The following is a 17,472-nucleotide window of genomic DNA, read 5'->3' as shown; positions in this document are numbered from 1 at the left end:
CAGAGAGATCGGGGAGCTCCCTAGGGTTGACCGCCTTAGCCCCCAGCCGGTAACACAATTTTATAGCCTCATTCCCTAGGGTGCATGAGGCAGCAAGTGCAGCAAACCCCCAGGTAAACTGAAACAAATCCGGGCTGTTCAGGGCTAAGGCCGCGGTTTTCCCAGCAAACTCCCGGTCCATGCTGGGAAGATCAGACGAGATCCGTGCTGCTGGATTCATTGGCGGTCGGTTGTTCTGTTACGAGGCAGCAAGGATGAAACAGAGAGTGAATCCAATCGCAAGCACATTTAATTAAACAGAAACAAACAGGAAATCCAGGGAACTCAGAACAAGACAGTAGTAACATTAAACAACAACCGACAGCCAACAACTGAAACACAGGGGTTTAAATACACAGACAAACAAGCTAAACAAGATAACAAGGGGGCGTGGTTAATAAGAGACACCTGGGGAGACTAATAGACATAGACGAGGAACACCTGTGGACACTGAGCAACAACATGACAAAAGACAAGACACATGGCAGGATAACATGACAAACAGGGAATCACATGACAGACAAGAACAAGGAACAAAACACAAAACCCACACCGTGACACTGACACAGGTTCATTTCACATTTCGATGTCAGCCATAGCATGTTTTCTAAGTGCACGACCGACGTCAGCTTGTTTCTGAAATGTCTACATAAAGAATTGTTAATGTACCTGTGACTTTTCTTTTCAAAGATTTTCTACATTTAGCTTCAACAAATGTCAACTACAAACGCATGACACGGGCAGCTATGCTTACAAAAAAGTATGACATTATGGATTGTTGTGTGTATTCCACATATCTTAACAGTAGGCTTCAAAGAGATTGTGGAAGTCCTTTCTGCTTTTGGCTCCGATGTATGCGCTAAAATGTCACGTAAACTTTAAAGCCCACAAAATTCAACTAGGCAAAACCCTTTTAGAGGAGAGGCGCAGCAGAATGGAATGCCGATTGAGTTTCCATAAACCGTTAAGACTATATTTTCAGGGATCATTTCTATAGTTCTTTGCTTGGAAATGTGTTTCGAAAGTGTTTGTCTCTCAACCCACGATGAAGAGTAATGATGCTCCTTTCTGAGCGTGAATTGGGCGCAGAGCAGCGACTTTGGTTGTGAGCTCTGTGTCGTTGATGAACGTTCTGTATTGCTTTTTGCAATATTGAAGAAAGGAGAATGTTCTGAGTGGTGTTTGGCATTTAAGTCTCATTTTGGAATTTCTTTGTTTTTGCATCTGTAGGTCCCATGCAGAAAACTTTGTTGAAAGGCAGAACCGTTTGCAATGACGCAGGACTGTGTGTTGTGTAAGACAGCAGTTGCAAAAAGTGGGTTTTATGGTAAAGAGTGCTCTGGATATGTGCTCAGTTTGAGGTCAGCCATTGCAAGTTTTCCAAGAACGCAATCAAAGTCAAGTGTCTGAAATGCCTACGTTAGCAATTGTTGGTAGGTGCGGGACTTTTTCGTTGGACGTCAACTCTGTGTCGTTGATGAAGTTTCTGTGTAGCTTTTGTCGATGTTGAAGAAAGGGGTATATAATCTGAGCGTTGTTTGACATTTGTGCTTTTTGAGAAAGTGGATTGTTTTAGAAGCTTTTCTGAAATCCGTTGTGGCAATCCAATATTGGAAACAGGAGCCCAGGACCAATGGAGCAGCTCCCGGCTAGGACAAGACATCAATCTTGAGCATTTCCACCAACTCACATTCCAAACTTGGAACCACCCACAGCTGTAGGCAATGATGGCCTAATGGAGGTCACCGTACAATTGGGAACTCTGCTACACTCAAGGCTAGATGGTTCTAAGTACAGAATCCTTCAGTATGAGGTGCTGAAGCACACGTTGGCCAAGAGAGAACCGGCTGAAGAGTAAGAAGACAGAGACAGACTTGCAACATCTTCTTTTTAATGATTTTGCCTTTCTTCAGTTGTGTCTTCCCCCTTTAAGGTGGCCTAGCGTTGAAACAGACGTGGGGAACAAAGCCGCCACTGATACCACAGCCCGGAAGGAACCTAAGTTCCAGTTTACATTCCTAAGTTCTTGGCTAAATAAAAGATCATTTCTGTTAACCCTGCTCCCGTCTCTCTTGTGGTTGTGTTTTGTGGCAGCTTAAACCTCTCCTCGTCTTGGGGCCCGTGTCACGGCGTCCTTTGAATAAAGCGAACGTTGTCTCATCCGAGATGCAATACCGCATCACTGCAAAAACTTGAAATGTTTGCAGCGATGTGGTATTGCATCTCGGATAAGACAGCAGATACGAAAATCAGGTGCTATTGAAAAAACGGGGCCTGACACGGGTTCATTTCACATTTCGATGTCAGCCATAGCATGTTTTCTAAGTGCACGACCGACGTCAGCTTGTTTCTGAAATGTCTACATAAAGAATTGTTAATGTACCTGTGACTTTTCTTTTCAAAGATTTTCTACATTTAGCTTCAACAAATGTCAACTACAAAGCATGACACGGGCAGCTATGCTTACAAAAAAGTATGACATTATGGATTGTTGTGTGTATTCCACATATCTTAACAGTAGGCTTCAAAGAGATTGTGGAAGTCCTTTCTGCTTTTGGCTCCGATGTATGCGCTAAAATGTCACGTAAACTTTAAAGCCCACAAAATTCAACTAGGCAAAACCCTTTTAGAGGAGAGGCGCAGCAGAATGGAATGCCGATTGAGTTTCCATAAACCGTTAAGACTATATTTTTAGGGATCATTTCTATAGTTCTTTGCTTGGAAATGTGTTTCGAAAGTGTTTGTCTCCCAACCCACGATGAAGAGTAATGATGCTCCTTTCTGAGCGTGAATTGGGCGCAGAGCAGCGACTTTGGTTGTGATCTCTGTGTCGTTGATGAACGTTATGTATTGCTTTTTGCAATATTGAAGAAAGGAGTGTGTTCTGAGTGGTGTTTGGCATTTAAGTCTCATTTTGGAATTTCTTTGTTTTTGCCTCTGTAGGTCCCATGCAGAAAACTTTGTTGAAAGGCAGAACCGTTTGCAATGACGCAGGACTGTGTGTTGTGTAAGACAGCAGTTGCAAAAAGTGGGTTTTATGGTAAAGAGTGCTCTGGATATGTGCTCAGTTTGAGGTCAGCCATTGCAAGTTTTCCAAGAACGCAATCAAAGTCAAGTGTCTGAAATGCCTACGTTAGCAATTGTTGGTAGGTGCGGGACTTTTTCGTTGGACGTCAACTCTGTGTCGTTGATGAAGTTTCTGTGTAGCTTTTGTCGATGTTGAAGAAAGGGGTATATAATCTGAGCGTTGTTTGACATTTGTGCCTTTTGAGAAAGTGGATTGTTTTAGAAGCTTTTCTGAAATGCGTTGTGGCAATCCAATATTGGAAACAGGAGCCCAGGACCAATGGAGCAGCTCCCGGCTAGGACAAGACATCAATCTTGAGCATTTCCACCAACTCACATTCCAAACTTGGAACCACCCACAGCTGTAGGCAATGATGGCCTAATGGAGGTCACCGTACAATTGGGAACTCTGCTACACTCAAGGCTAGATGGTTCTAAGTACAGAAACCTTCAGTATGAGGTGCTGAAGCACACGTTTGCCAAGAGAGAACCGGCTGAAGAGTAAGAAGACAGAGACAGACTTGCAACATCTTCTTTTTAATGATTTTGCCTTTCTTCAGTTGTGTCTTCCCCCTTTAAGGTGGCCTAGCGTTGAAACAGACGTGGGGAACAAAGCGGCCACTGATACCACAGCCCGGAAGGAACCTAAGTTCCAGTTTACATTCCTAAGTTCTTGGCTAAATAAAAGATCATTTCTGTTAACCCTGCTCCCGTCTCTCTTGTGGTTGTGTTTTGTGGCAGCTTAAACCTCTCCTCGTCTTGGGGCCCGTGTCACGGCGTCCTTTGAATAAAGCGAACGTTGTCTCATCCGAGATGCAATACCGCATCACTGCAAAAACTTGAAATGTTTGCAGTGATGTGGTATTGCATCTCGGATAAGACAGCAGATACGAAAATCAGGTGCTATTGAAAAAACGGGCCTGACACGGGTTCATTTCACATTTCGATGTCAGCCATAGCATGTTTTCTAAGTGCACGACCGACGTCAGCTTGTTTCTGAAATGTCTACATAAAGAATTGTTAATGTGCCTGTGACTTTTCTTTTCAAAGATTTTCTACATTTAGCTTCAACAAATGTCAACTACAAAGCATGACACGGGCAGCTATGATTACAAAAAAGTATGTCATTATGGATTGTTGTGTGTATTCCACATATCTTAACAGTAGGCTTCAAAGAGATTGTGGAAGTCCTTTCTGCTTTTGGCTCCGATGTATGCGCTAAAATGTCACGTAAACTTTAAAGCCCACAAAATTCAACTAGGCAAAACCCTTTAAGAGGAGAGGCGCAGCAGAATGGAATGCCGATTGAGTTTCCATAAACCGTTAAGACTATATTTTCAGGGATCATTTCTATAGTTCTTTGCTTGGAAATGTGTTTCGAAAGTGTTTGTCTCCCAACCCACAATGAAGAGTAATGATGCTCCTTTCTGAGCGTGAATTGGGCACAGAGCAGTGACTTTGGTTGTGATCTCTGTGTCGTTGATGAACGTTATGTATTGCTTTTTGCAATATTGAAGAAAGGAGTGTGTTCTGAGTGGTGGTTGGCATTTAAATCTCATTTTAGAATTTCTTTGTTTTTGCATCTGTAGGTCCCATGCAGAAAACTTTGTTGAAAGGCAGAACCGTTTGATATGACGCAGGACTGTGTGTTGTGTAAGACAGCAGTTGCAAAAAGTGGGTTTTATGGTAAAGAGTGCTCTGGATATGTGCTCAGTTTGAGGTCAGCCATTGCAAGTTTTCCAAGAACGCAATCAAAGTCAAGTGTCTGAAATGCCTACGTTAGCAATTGTTGGTAGGTGCGGGACTTTTTCGTTGGACGTCAACTCTGTGTCGTTGATGAAGTTTCTGTGTAGCTTTTGTCGATGTTGAAGAAAGGGGTATATAATCTGAGCGTTGTTTGACATTTGTGCCTTTTGAGAAAGTGGATTGTTTTAGAAGCTTTTCTGAAATGCGTTGTGGCAATCCAATATTGGAAACAGGAGCCCAGGACCAATGGAGCAGCTCCCGGCTAGGACAAGACATCAATCTTGAGCATTTCCACCAACTCACATTCCAAACTTGGAACCACCCACAGCTGTAGGCAATGATGGCCTAATGGAGGTCACCGTACAATTGGGAACTCTGCTACACTCAAGGCTAGATGGTTCTAAGTACAGAATCCTTCAGTATGAGGTGCTGAAGCACACGTTGGCCAAGAGAGAACCGGCTGAAGAGTAAGAAGACAGAGACAGACTTGCAACATCTTCTTTTTAACGATTTTGCCTTTCTTCAGTTGTGTCTTCCCCCTTTAAGGTGGCCTAGCGTTGAAACAGACGTGGGGAACAAAGCCGCCACTGATACCACAGCCCGGAAGGAACCTAAGTTCCAGTTTACATTCCTAAGTTCTTGGCTAAATAAAAGATCATTTCTGTTAACCCTGCTCCCGTCTCTCTTGTGGTTGTGTTTTGTGGCAGCTTAAACCTCTCCTCGTCTTGGGGCCCGTGTCACGGCGTCCTTTGAATAAAGCGAACGTTGTCTCATCCGAGATGCAATACCGCATCACTGCAAAAACTTGACATGTTTGCAGCGATGTGGTATTGCATCTCGGATAAGACAGAAGATACGAAAATCAGGTGCTATTGAAAAAACGGGCCTGACACGGGTTCATTTCACATTTCGATGTCAGCCATAGCATGTTTTCTAAGTGCACGACCGACGTCAGCTTGTTTCTGAAATGTCTACATAAAGAATTGTTAATGTGCCTGTGACTTTTCTTTTCAAAGATTTTCTACATTTAGCTTCAACAAATGTCAACTACAAAGCATGACACGGGCAGCTATGATTACAAAAAAGTATGTCATTATGGATTGTTGTGTGTATTCCACATATCTTAACAGTAGGCTTCAAAGAGATTGTGGAAGTCCTTTCTGCTTTTGGCTCCGATGTATGCGCTAAAATGTCACGTAAACTTTAAAGCCCACAAAATTCAACTAGGCAAAACCCTTTTAGAGGAGAGGCGCTGCAGAATGGAATGCCGATTGAGTTTCCATAAACCGTTAAGACTATATTTTCAGGAATCATTTCTATAGTTTTTTGCTTGGAAATGTGTTTCGAAAGTGTTTGTCTCCCAACCCACAATGAAGAGTAATGATGCTCCTTTCTGAGCGTGAATTGGGCACAGAGCAGCGACTTTGGTTGTGATCTCTGTGTCGTTGATGAACGTTATGTATTGCTTTTTGCAATATTGAAGAAAGGAGTGTGTTCTGAGTGGTGTTTGGCATTTAAGTCTCATTTTGGAATTTCTTTGTTTTTGCATCTGTAGGTCCCATGCAGAAAACTTTGTTGAAAGGCAGAACCGTTTGCAATGACGCAGGACTGTGTGTTGTGTAAGACAGCAGTTGCAAAAAGTGGGTTTTATGGTAAAGAGTGCTCTGGATATGTGCTCAGTTTGAGGTCAGCCATTGCAAGTTTTCCAAGAACGCAATCAAAGTCAAGTGTCTGAAATGCCTACGTTAGCAATTGTTGGTAGGTGCGGGACTTTTTCGTTGGACGTCAACTCTGTGTCGTTGAGGAAGTTTCTGTGTAGCTTTTGTCGATGTTGAAGAAAGGGGTATATAATCTGAGCGTTGTTTGACATTTGTGCCTTTTGAGAAAGTGGATTGTTTTAGAAGCTTTTCTGAAATGCGTTGTGGCAATCCAATATTGGAAACAGGAGCCCAGGACCAATGGAGCAGCTCCCGGCTAGGACAAGACATCAATCTTGAGCATTTCCACCAACTCACATTCCAAACTTGGAACCACCCACAGCTGTAGGCAATGATGGCCTAATGGAGGTCACCGTACAATTGGGAACTCTGCTACACTCAAGGCTAGATGGTTCTAAGTACAGAATCCTTCAGTATGAGGTGCTGAAGCACACGTTGGCCAAGAGAGAACCGGCTGAAGAGTAAGAAGACAGAGACAGACTTGCAACATCTTCTTTTTAATGATTTTGCCTTTCTTCAGTTGTGTCTTCCCCCTTTAAGGTGGCCTAGCGTTGAAACAGACGTGGGGAACAAAGCCGCCACTGATACCACAGCCCGGAAGGAACCTAAGTTCCAGTTTACATTCCTAAGTTCTTGGCTAAATAAAAGATCATTTCTGTTAACCCTGCTCCCGTCTCTCTTGTGGTTGTGTTTTGTGGCAGCTTAAACCTCTCCTCGTCTTGGGGCCCGTGTCACGGCGTCCTTTGAATAAAGCGAACGTTGTCTCATCCGAGATGCAATACCGCATCACTGCAAAAACTTGAAATGTTTGCAGGGATGTGGTATTGCATCTCGGATAAGACAGCAGATACGAAAATCAGGTGCTATTGAAAAAACGGGCCTGACACGGGTTCATTTCACATTTCGATGTCAGCCATAGCATGTTTTCTAAGTGCACGACCGACGTCAGCTTGTTTCTGAAATGTCTACATAAAGAATTGTTAATGTGCCTGTGACTTTTCTTTTCAAAGATTTTCTACATTTAGCTTCAACAAATGTCAACTACAAAGCATGACACGGGCACCTATGCTTACAAAAAAGTATGACATTATGGATTGTTGTGTGTATTCCACATATCTTAACAGTAGGCTTCAAAGAGATTGTGGAAGTCCTTTCTGCTTTTGGCTCCGATGTATGCGCTAAAATGTCACGTAAACTTTAAAGCCCACAAAATTGAAATGAACCCGTGTCAGGCCCGTTTTTTCAATAGCACCTGATTTTCGTATCTGCTGTCTCATCCGAGATGCAATACCGCATCACTGCAAAAACTTGAAACGTTTGCAGCGATGTGGTATTGCATCTCGGATAAGACAGCAGATACGAAAATCAGGTGCTATTGAAAAAACGGGCCTGACACGGGTTCATTTCACATTTCGATGTCAGCCATAGCATGTTTTCTAAGTGCACGACCGACGTCAGCTTGTTTCTGAAATGTCTACATAAAGAATTGTTAATGTGCCTGTGACTTTTCTTTTCAAAGATTTTCTACATTTAGCTTCAACAAATGTAAACTGCAAAGCATGACACGGGCACCTATGCTTACAAAAAAGTATGACATTATGGATTGTTGTGTGTATTCCACATATCTTAACAGTAGGCTTCAAAGAGATTGTGGAAGTCCTTTCTGCTTTTGGCTCCGATGTATGCGCTAAAATGTCACGTAAACTTTAAAGCCCACAAAATTCAACTAGGCAAAACCCTTTTAGAGGAGAGGCGCAGCAGAATGGAATGCCGATTGAGTTTCCATAAACCGTTAAGACTATATTTTCAGAGATCATTTCTATAGTTCTTTGCTTGGAAATGTGTTTTGAAAGTGTTTGTCTCCCAACCCACGATGAAGAGTAATGATGCTCCTTTCTGAGCGTGAATTGGGCGCAGAGCAGCGACTTTGGTTGTGATCTCTGTGTCATTGATGAACGTTATGTATTGCTTTTTGCAATACTGAAGAAAGGAGTATGTTCTGAGTGGTGTTTGGCATTTAAGTCTCATTTTGGAATTTCTTTGTTTTTGCATCTGTAGGTCCCATGCAGAAAACTTTGTTGAAAGGCAGAACCGTTTGCAATGACGCAGGACTGTGTGTTGTGTAAGACAGCAGTTGCAAAAAGTGGGTTTTATGGTAAAGAGTGTTCTGGATATGTGCTCAGTTTGAGGTCAGCCATTGCAAGTTTTCCAAGAACGCAATCAAAGTCAAGTGTCTGAAATGCCTACGTTAGCAATTGTTGGTAGGTGCGGGACTTTTTCGTTGGACGTCAACTCTGTGTCGTTGATGAAGTTTCTGTGTAGCTTTTGTCGATGTTGAAGAAAGGGGTATATAATCTGAGCGTTGTTTGACATTTGTGCCTTTTGAGAAAGTGGATTGTTTTAGAAGCTTTTCTGAAATGCGTTGTGGCAATCCAATATTGGAAACAGGAGCCCAGGACCAATGGAGCAGCTCCCGGCTAGGACAAGACATCAATCTTGAGCATTTCCACCAATTCACATTCCAAACTTGGAACCACCCACAGCTGTAGGCAATGATGGCCTAATGGAGGTCACCGTACAATTGGGAACTCTGCTACACTCAAGGCTAGATGGTTCTAAGTACAGAATCCTTCAGTATGAGGTGCTGAAGCACACGTTGGCCAAGAGAGAACCGGGTGAAGAGTAAGAAGACAGAGACAGACTTGCAACATCTTCTTTTTAATGATTTTGCCTTTTTTCAGTTGTGTCTTCCCCCTTTAAGGTGGCCTAGGGTTGAAACAGATGTGGGGAACAAAGCCGCCACTGATACCACAGCCCGGAAGGAACCTAAGTTCCAGTTTACATTCCTAAGTTCTTGGCTAAATAAAAGATCATTTCTGTTAACCCTGCTCCCGTCTCTCTTGTGGTTGTGTTTTGTGGCAGCTTAAACCTCTCCTCGTCTTGGGGCCCGTGTCACGGCGTCCTTTGAATAAAGCGAACGTTGTCTCATCCGAGATGCAATACCGCATCACTGCAAAAACTTGAAATGTTTGCAGCGATGTGGAATTGCATCTCGGATAAGACAGCAGATACGAAAATCAGGTGCTATTGAAAAAACGGGCCTGACACGGGTTCATTTCACATTTCGATGTCAGCCATAGCATGTTTTCTAAGTGCACGACCGACGTCAGCTTGTTTCTGAAATGTCTACATAAAGAATTGTTAATGTGCCTGTGACTTTTCTTTTCAAAGATTTTCTACATTTAGCTTCAACAAATGTAAACTGCAAAGCATGACACGGGCAGCTATGCTTACAAAAAAGTATGACATTATGGATTGTTGTGTGTATTCCACATATCTTAACAGTGGGCTTCAAAGAGATTGTGGAAGTCCTTTCTGCTTTTGGCTCCGATGTATGCGCTAAAATGTCACGTAAACTTTAAAGCCCACAAAATTCAACTAGGCAAACCCCTTTTAGAGGAGAGGCGCAGCAGAATGGAATGCCGATTGAGTTTCCATAAACCGTTAAGACTATATTTTCAGAGATCATTTCTATAGTTCTTTGTTTGGAAATGTGTTTCGAAAGTGTTTGTCTCCCAACCCACGATGAAGAGTAATGATGCTCCTTTCTGAGCGTGAATTGGGCGCAGAGCAGCGACTTTGGTTGTGAGCTCTGTGTCGTTGATGAACGTTCTGTATTGCTTTTTGCAATATTGAAGAAAGGAGTGTGTTCTGAGTGGTGTTTGGCATTTAAGTCTCATTTTGGAATTTCTTTGTTTTTGCATCTGTAGGTCCCATGCAGAAAACTTTGTTGAAAGGCAGAACCGTTTGATATGACGCAGGACTGTGTGTTGTGTAAGCAGCAGTTGCAAAAAGTGGGTTTTATGGTAAAGAGTGCTCTGGATATGTGCTCAGTTTGAGGTCAGCCATTGCAAGTTTTCCAAGAACGCAATCAAAGTCAAGTGTCTGAAATGCCTACGTTAGCAATTGTTGGTAGGTGCGGGACTTTTTCGTTGGACGTCAACTCTGTGTCGTTGATGAAGTTTCTGTGTAGCTTTTGTCGATGTTGAAGAAAGGGGTATATAATCTGAGCGTTGTTTGACATTTGTGCCTTTTGAGAAAGTGGATTGTTTTAGAAGCTTTTCTGAAATGCGTTGTGGCAATCCAATATTGGAAACAGGAGCCCAGGACCAATGGAGCAGCTCCCGGCTAGGACAAGACATCAATCTTGAGCATTTCCACCAACTCACATTCCAAACTTGGAACCACCCACAGCTGTAGGCAATGATGGCCTAATGGAGGTCACCGTACAATTGGGAACTCTGCTACACTCAAGGCTAGATGGTTCTAAGTACAGAATCCTTCAGTATGAGGTGCTGAAGCACACGTTGGCCAAGAGAGAACCGGCTGAAGAGTAAGAAGACAGAGACAGACTTGCAACATCTTCTTTTTAATGACTTTGCCTTTCTTCAGTTGTGTCTTCCCCCTTTAAGGTGGCCTAGCGTTGAAACAGACGTGGGGAACAAAGCCGCCACTGATACCACAGCCCGGAAGGAACCTAAGTTCCAGTTTACATTCCTAAGTTCTTGGCTAAATAAAAGATCATTTCTGTTAACCCTGCTCCCGTCTCTCTTGTGGTTGTGTTTTGTGGCAGCTTAAACCTCTCCTCGTCTTGGGGGCCCCAAGTGCCACGGCGTCGCCGTGTCACGGCGTCCTTTGAATAAAGCGAACGTTGTCTCATCCGAGATGCCATACCGCATCACTGCAAAAACTTGAAATGTTTGCAGCGATGTGGTATTGCATCTCGGATAAGACAGCAGATACGAAAATCAGGTGCTATTGAAAAAACGGGCCTGACACGGGTTCATTTCACATTTCGATGTCAGCCATAGCATGTTTTCTAAGTGCACGACCGACGTCAGCTTGTTTCTGAAATGTCTACATAAAGAATTGTTAATGTGCCTGTGACTTATCTTTTCAAAGATTTTCTACATTTAGCTTCAACAAATGTTAACTACAAAGCATGACACGGGCAGCTATGATTACAAAAAAGTATGTCATTATGGATTGTTGTGTGTATTCCACATATCTTAACAGTAGGCTTCAAAGAGATTGTGGAAGTCCTTTCTGCTTTTGGCTCCGATGTATGCGCTAAAATGTCACGTAAACTTTAAAGCCCACAAAATTCAACTAGGCAAAACCCTTTTAGAGGAGAGGAGCAGCAGAATGGAATGCCGATTGAGTTTCCATAAACCGTTAAGACTATATTTTCAGGGATCATTTCTATAGTTTTTTGCTTGGAAATGTGTTTCGAAAGTGTTTGTCTCCCAACCCACAATGAAGAGTAGTGATGCTCCTTTCTGAGCGTGAATTGGGCGCACAGCAGCGACTTTGGTTGTGATCTCTGTGTCGTTGATGAACGTTATGTATTGCTTTTTGCAATATTGAAGAAAGGAGTGTGTTCTGAGTGGTGTTTGGCATTTAAGTCTCATTTTGGAATTTCTTTGTTTTTGCATCTGTAGGTCCCATGCAGAAAACGTTGTTGAAAGGCAGAACCGTTTGATATGACGCAGGACTGTGTATTGTGTAAGACAGCAGTTGCAAAAAGTGGGTTTTATGGTAAAGAGTGCTCTGGATATGTGCTCAGTTTGAGGTCAGCCATTGAAAGTTTTCCAAGAACGCAATCAAAGTCAAGTGTCTGAAATGCCTACGTTAGCAATTGTTGGTAGGTGCGGGACTTTTTCGTTGGACGTCAACTCTGTGTCGTTGATGAAGTTTCTGTGAAGCTTTTGTCGATGTTGAAGAAAGGGGTATATAATCTGAGCGTTGTTTGACATTTGTGCCTTTTGAGAAAGTGGATTGTTTTAGAAGCTTTTCTGAAATGCGTTGTGGCAATCCAATATTGGAAACAGGAGCCCAGGACCAATGGAGCAGCTCCCGGCTAGGACAAGACATCAATCTTGAGCATTTCCACCAACTCACATTCCAAACTTGGAACCACCCACAGCTGTAGGCAATGATGGCCTAATGGAGGTAACCGTACAATTGGGAACTCTGCTACACGCAAGGCTAGATGGTTCTAAGTACAGAATCCTTCAGTATGAGGTGCTGAAGCACACGTTGGCCAAGAGAGAACCGGCTGAAGAGTAAGAAGACAGAGACAGACTTGAAACATCTTCTTTTTAATGATTTTGCCTTTCTTCAGTTGTGTCTTCCCCCTTTAAGGTGGCCTAGCGTTGAAACAGACGTGGGGAACAAAGCCGCCACTGATACCACAGCCCGGAAGGAACCTAAGTTCCAGTTTACATTCCTAAGTTCTTGGCTAAATAAAAGATCATTTCTGTTAACCCTGCTCCCGTCTCTCTTGTGGTTGTGTTTTGTGGCAGCTTAAACCTCTCCTCGTCTTGGGGCCCGTGTCACGGCGTCCCTTGAATAAAGCGAACGTTGTCTCATCCGAGATGCAATACCGCATCACTGCAAAAACTTGAAATGTTTGCAGCGATGTGGTATTGCATCTCGGATAAGACAGCAGATACGAAAATCAGGTGCTATTGAAAAAACGGGCCTGACACGGGTTCATTTCACATTTCGATGTCAGCCATAGCATGTTTTCTAAGTGCACGACCGACGTCAGCTTGTTTCTGAAATGTCTACATAAAGAATTGTTAATGTGCCTGTGACTTTTCTTTTCAAAGATTTTCTACATTTAGCTTCAACAAATGTCAACTACAAAGCATGACACGGGCAGCTATGATTACAAAAAAGTATGTAATTATGGATTGTTGTGTGTATTCCACATATCTTAACAGTAGGCTTCAAAGAGATTGTGGAAGTCCTTTCTGCTTTTGGCTCCGATGTATGCGCTAAAATGTCACGTAAACTTTAAAGCCCACAAAATTCAACTAGGCAAAACCCTTTTAGAGGAGAGGCGCAGCAGAATGGAATGCCGATTGAGTTTCCATAAACCGTTAAGACTATATTTTCAGGGATCATTTCTATAGTTCTTTGCTTGGAAATGTGTTTCGAAAGTGTTTGTCTCCCAACCCACGATGAAGAGTAATGATGCTCCTTTCTGAGCGTGAATTGGGCGCAGAGCAGCGACTTTGGTTGTGACCTCTGTGTCGTTGATGAACGTTATGTATTGCTTTTTGCAATATTGAAGAAAGGAGTGTGTTCTGAGTGGTGTTTGGCATTTAAGTCTCATTTTGGAATTTCTTTGTTTTTGCATCTGTAGGTCCCATGCAGAAAACTTTGTTGAAAGGCAGAACCGTTTGCAATGACGCAGGACTGTGTGTTGTGTAAGACAGCAGTTGCAAAAAGTGGGTTTTATGGTAAAGAGTGCTCTGGATATGTGCTCAGTTTGAGGTCAGCCATTGCAAGTTTTCCAAGAACGCAATCAAAGTCAAGTGTCTGAAATGCCTACGTTAGCAATTGTTGGTAGGTGCGGGACTTTTTCGTTGGACGTCAACTCTGTGTCGTTGATGATGTTTCTGTGTAGCTTTTGTCGATGTTGAAGAAAGGGGTATATAATCTGAGCGTTGTTTGACATTTGTGCCTTTTCAGAAAGTGGATTGTTTTAGAAGCTTTTCTGAAATGCGTTGTGGCAATCCAATATTGGAAACAGGAGCCAAGGACCAATGGAGCAGCTCCCGGCAAGGACAAGACATCAATCTTGAGCATTTCCACCATCTCACATTCCAAACTTGGAACCACCCACAGCTGTAGGCAATGATGGCCTAATGGAGGTCACCGTACAATTGGGAACTCTGCTACACTCAAGGCTAGATGGTTCTAAGTACAGAATCCTTCAGTATGAGGTGCTGAAGCACACGTTGGCCAAGAGAGAACCGGCTGAAGAGTAAGAAGACAGAGACAGACTTGCAACATCTTCTTTTTAATGATTTTGCCTTTCTTCAGTTGTGTCTTCCCCCTTTAAGGTGGCCTAGCGTTGAAACAGACGTGGGGAACAAAGCCGCCACTGATACCACAGCCCGGAAGGAACCTAAGTTCCAGTTTACATTCCTAAGTTCTTGGCTAAATAAAAGATCATTTCTGTTAACCCTGCTCCCGTCTCTCTTGTGGTTGTGTTTTGTGGCAGCTTAAACCTCTCCTCGTCTTGGGGCCCGTGTCACGGCGTCCCTTGAATAAAGCGAACGTTGTCTCATCCGAGATGCAATACCGCATCACTGCAAAAACTTGAAATGTTTGCAGCGATGTGGTATTGCATCTCGGATAAGACAGCAGATACGAAAATCAGGTGCTATTGAAAAAACGGGCCTGACACGGGTTCATTTCACATTTCGATGTCAGCCATAGCATGTTTTCTAAGTGCACGACCGACGTCAGCTTGTTTCTGAAATGTCTACATAAAGAATTGTTAATGTGCCTGTGACTTTTCTTTTCAAAGATTTTCTACATTTAGCTTCAACAAATGTCAACTACAAAGCATGACACGGGCAGCTATGATTACAAAAAAGTATGTAATTATGGATTGTTGTGTGTATTCCACATATCTTAACAGTAGGCTTCAAAGAGATTGTGGAAGTCCTTTCTGCTTTTGGCTCCGATGTATGCGCTAAAATGTCACGTAAACTTTAAAGCCCACAAAATTCAACTAGGCAAAACCCTTTTAGAGGAGAGGCGCAGCAGAATGGAATGCCGATTGAGTTTCCATAAACCGTTAAGACTATATTTTCAGGGATCATTTCTATAGTTCTTTGCTTGGAAATGTGTTTCGAAAGTGTTTGTCTCCCAACCCACGATGAAGAGTAATGATGCTCCTTTCTGAGCGTGAATTGGGCGCAGAGCAGCGACTTTGGTTGTGACCTCTGTGTCGTTGATGAACGTTATGTATTGCTTTTTGCAATATTGAAGAAAGGAGTGTGTTCTGAGTGGTGTTTGGCATTTAAGTCTCATTTTGGAATTTCTTTGTTTTTGCATCTGTAGGTCCCATGCAGAAAACTTTGTTGAAAGGCAGAACCATTTGCAATGACGCAGGACTGTGTGTTGTGTAAGACAGCAGTTGCAAAAAGTGGGTTTTATGGTAAAGAGTGCTCTGGATATGTGCTCAGTTTGAGGTCAGCCATTGCAAGTTTTCCAAGAACGCAATCAAAGTCAAGTGTCTGAAATGCCTACGTTAGCAATTGTTGGTAGGTGCGGGACTTTTTCGTTGGACGTCAACTCTGTGTCGTTGATGATGTTTCTGTGTAGCTTTTGTCGATGTTGAAGAAAGGGGTATATAATCTGAGCGTTGTTTGACATTTGTGCCTTTTCAGAAAGTGGATTGTTTTAGAAGCTTTTCTGAAATGCGTTGTGGCAATCCAATATTGGAAACAGGAGCCAAGGACCAATGGAGCAGCTCCCGGCAAGGACAAGACATCAATCTTGAGCATTTCCACCATCTCACATTCCAAACTTGGAACCACCCACAGCTGTAGGCAATGATGGCCTAATGGAGGTCACCGTACAATTGGGAACTCTGCTACACTCAAGGCTAGATGGTTCTAAGTACAGAATCCTTCAGTATGAGGTGCTGAAGCACACGTTGGCCAAGAGAGAACCGGCTGAAGAGTAAGAAGACAGAGACAGACTTGCAACATCTTCTTTTTAATGATTTTGCCTTTCTTCAGTTGTGTCTTCCCCCTTTAAGGTGGCCTAGCGTTGAAACAGACGTGGGGAACAAAGCCGCCACTGATACCACAGCCCGGAAGGAACCTAAGTTCCAGTTTACATTCCTAAGTTCTTGGCTAAATAAAAGATCATTTCTGTTAACCCTGCTCCCGTCTCTCTTGTGGTTGTGTTTTGTGGCAGCTTAAACCTCTCCTCGTCTTGGGGCCCGTGTCACGGCGTCCTTTGAATAAAGCGAACGTTGTCTCATCCGAGATGCAATACCGCATCACTGCAAAAACTTGAAATTTTTGCAGCGATGTGGTATTGCATCTCGGATAAGACAGCAGATACGAAAATCAGGTGCTATTGAAAAAACGGGCCTGACACGGGTTCATTTCACATTTCGATGTCAGCCATAGCATGTTTTCTAAGTGCACGACCGACGTCAGCTTGTTTCTGAAATGTCTACATAAAGAATTGTTAATGTGCCTGTGACTTTTCTTTTCAAAGATTTTCTACATTAAGCTTCAACAAATGTCAACTACAAAGCATGACACGGGCAGCTATGCTTACAAAAAAGTATGACATTATGGATTGTTGTGTGTATTCCACATATCTTAACAGTAGGCTTCAAAGAGATTGTGGAAGTCCTTTCTGCTTTTGGCTCCGATGTATGCGCTAAAATGTCACGTAAACTTTAAAGCCCACAAAATTCAACTAGGCAAAACCCTTTTAGAGGAGAGGCGCAGCAGAATGGAATGCCGATTGAGTTTCTATAAACCGTCAAGACTATATTTTCAAGGATCATTTCTATAGTTTTTTGCTTGGAAATGTGTTTTGAAAGTGTTTGTCTCCCAACCCACAATGAAGAGTAATGATGCTCCTTTCTGAGCGTGAATTGGGCGCAGAGCAGCGACTTTGGTTGTGATCTCTGTGTCGTTGATGAACGTTATGTATTGCTTTTTGCAATATTGAAGAAAGGAGTGTGTTCTGAGTGGTGTTTGGCATTTAACCCTCATGTGGTGTTCAAAACCCTATAACACCTGTGGTGTTCCCGGTCAAAAATGACCGGGCCATAAAAAAAACCTTATAAATCACTCATTATACCATATTTTCACCCAATCTTGGATTCAATCTTTTTGTCAACATGTTCTCTTTCAATTAGGACTGGTTTTATATTTTGATTTGCATCTGAATAATCATAGGCCTCATTTATTTGAGAGTAGGCATTTCATTTTTTGAGTAATTTTTAAAAAAAAATTGAATAATTTTGGAAATATTAAATAAAATCTGAAGAAAATTGGTACTGTTGATC

General features: G+C 42.7%; 1 protein-coding gene and 10 non-coding genes across 11 annotated transcripts in view; 10 read left to right on the top strand and 1 right to left on the bottom strand.

Moving 5' to 3' along the window:
- Positions 1-17,472, bottom strand: part of LOC130088913 (piggyBac transposable element-derived protein 4-like) — a 118,743-nt gene that overhangs the window by 10,590 nt on the left and 90,681 nt on the right. The gene's annotated exons all lie outside the window — the stretch shown is intronic.
- On the top strand, positions 1,006-1,219 carry LOC130075886 (small nucleolar RNA U3). Its single transcript, XR_008805586.1, has one exon. It is a non-coding gene; the product is annotated as a small nucleolar RNA U3 (small nucleolar RNA).
- LOC130091187 (small nucleolar RNA U3) lies at positions 2,719-2,932 on the top strand. Its single transcript, XR_008807784.1, has one exon. It is a non-coding gene; the product is annotated as a small nucleolar RNA U3 (small nucleolar RNA).
- Positions 4,431-4,644, top strand: LOC130094236 (small nucleolar RNA U3). Its single transcript, XR_008807970.1, has one exon. It is a non-coding gene; the product is annotated as a small nucleolar RNA U3 (small nucleolar RNA).
- LOC130091345 (small nucleolar RNA U3) lies at positions 6,143-6,356 on the top strand. The gene has a single exon (XR_008807806.1). It is a non-coding gene; the product is annotated as a small nucleolar RNA U3 (small nucleolar RNA).
- On the top strand, positions 8,364-8,577 carry LOC130076473 (small nucleolar RNA U3). The gene has a single exon (XR_008805658.1). It is a non-coding gene; the product is annotated as a small nucleolar RNA U3 (small nucleolar RNA).
- On the top strand, positions 10,076-10,289 carry LOC130075299 (small nucleolar RNA U3). The gene has a single exon (XR_008805468.1). It is a non-coding gene; the product is annotated as a small nucleolar RNA U3 (small nucleolar RNA).
- Positions 11,807-12,020, top strand: LOC130094876 (small nucleolar RNA U3). Its single transcript, XR_008808021.1, has one exon. It is a non-coding gene; the product is annotated as a small nucleolar RNA U3 (small nucleolar RNA).
- LOC130091603 (small nucleolar RNA U3) lies at positions 13,519-13,732 on the top strand. Its single transcript, XR_008807836.1, has one exon. It is a non-coding gene; the product is annotated as a small nucleolar RNA U3 (small nucleolar RNA).
- Positions 15,231-15,444, top strand: LOC130091550 (small nucleolar RNA U3). Its single transcript, XR_008807830.1, has one exon. It is a non-coding gene; the product is annotated as a small nucleolar RNA U3 (small nucleolar RNA).
- LOC130094516 (small nucleolar RNA U3) lies at positions 16,943-17,156 on the top strand. Its single transcript, XR_008807983.1, has one exon. It is a non-coding gene; the product is annotated as a small nucleolar RNA U3 (small nucleolar RNA).

Source organism: Rhinichthys klamathensis, unplaced genomic scaffold (genome assembly GCF_029890125.1).
Source record: "Rhinichthys klamathensis goyatoka isolate OS25496 unplaced genomic scaffold, OSU_Roscu_1.1 h1tg000001l_1, whole genome shotgun sequence".
NCBI classification, from domain to species: domain Eukaryota; kingdom Metazoa; phylum Chordata; class Actinopteri; order Cypriniformes; family Leuciscidae; genus Rhinichthys; species Rhinichthys klamathensis.
Note: the sequence above shows the minus strand (reverse complement) of the source record. Positions and strands in the feature narration are given on the sequence as shown.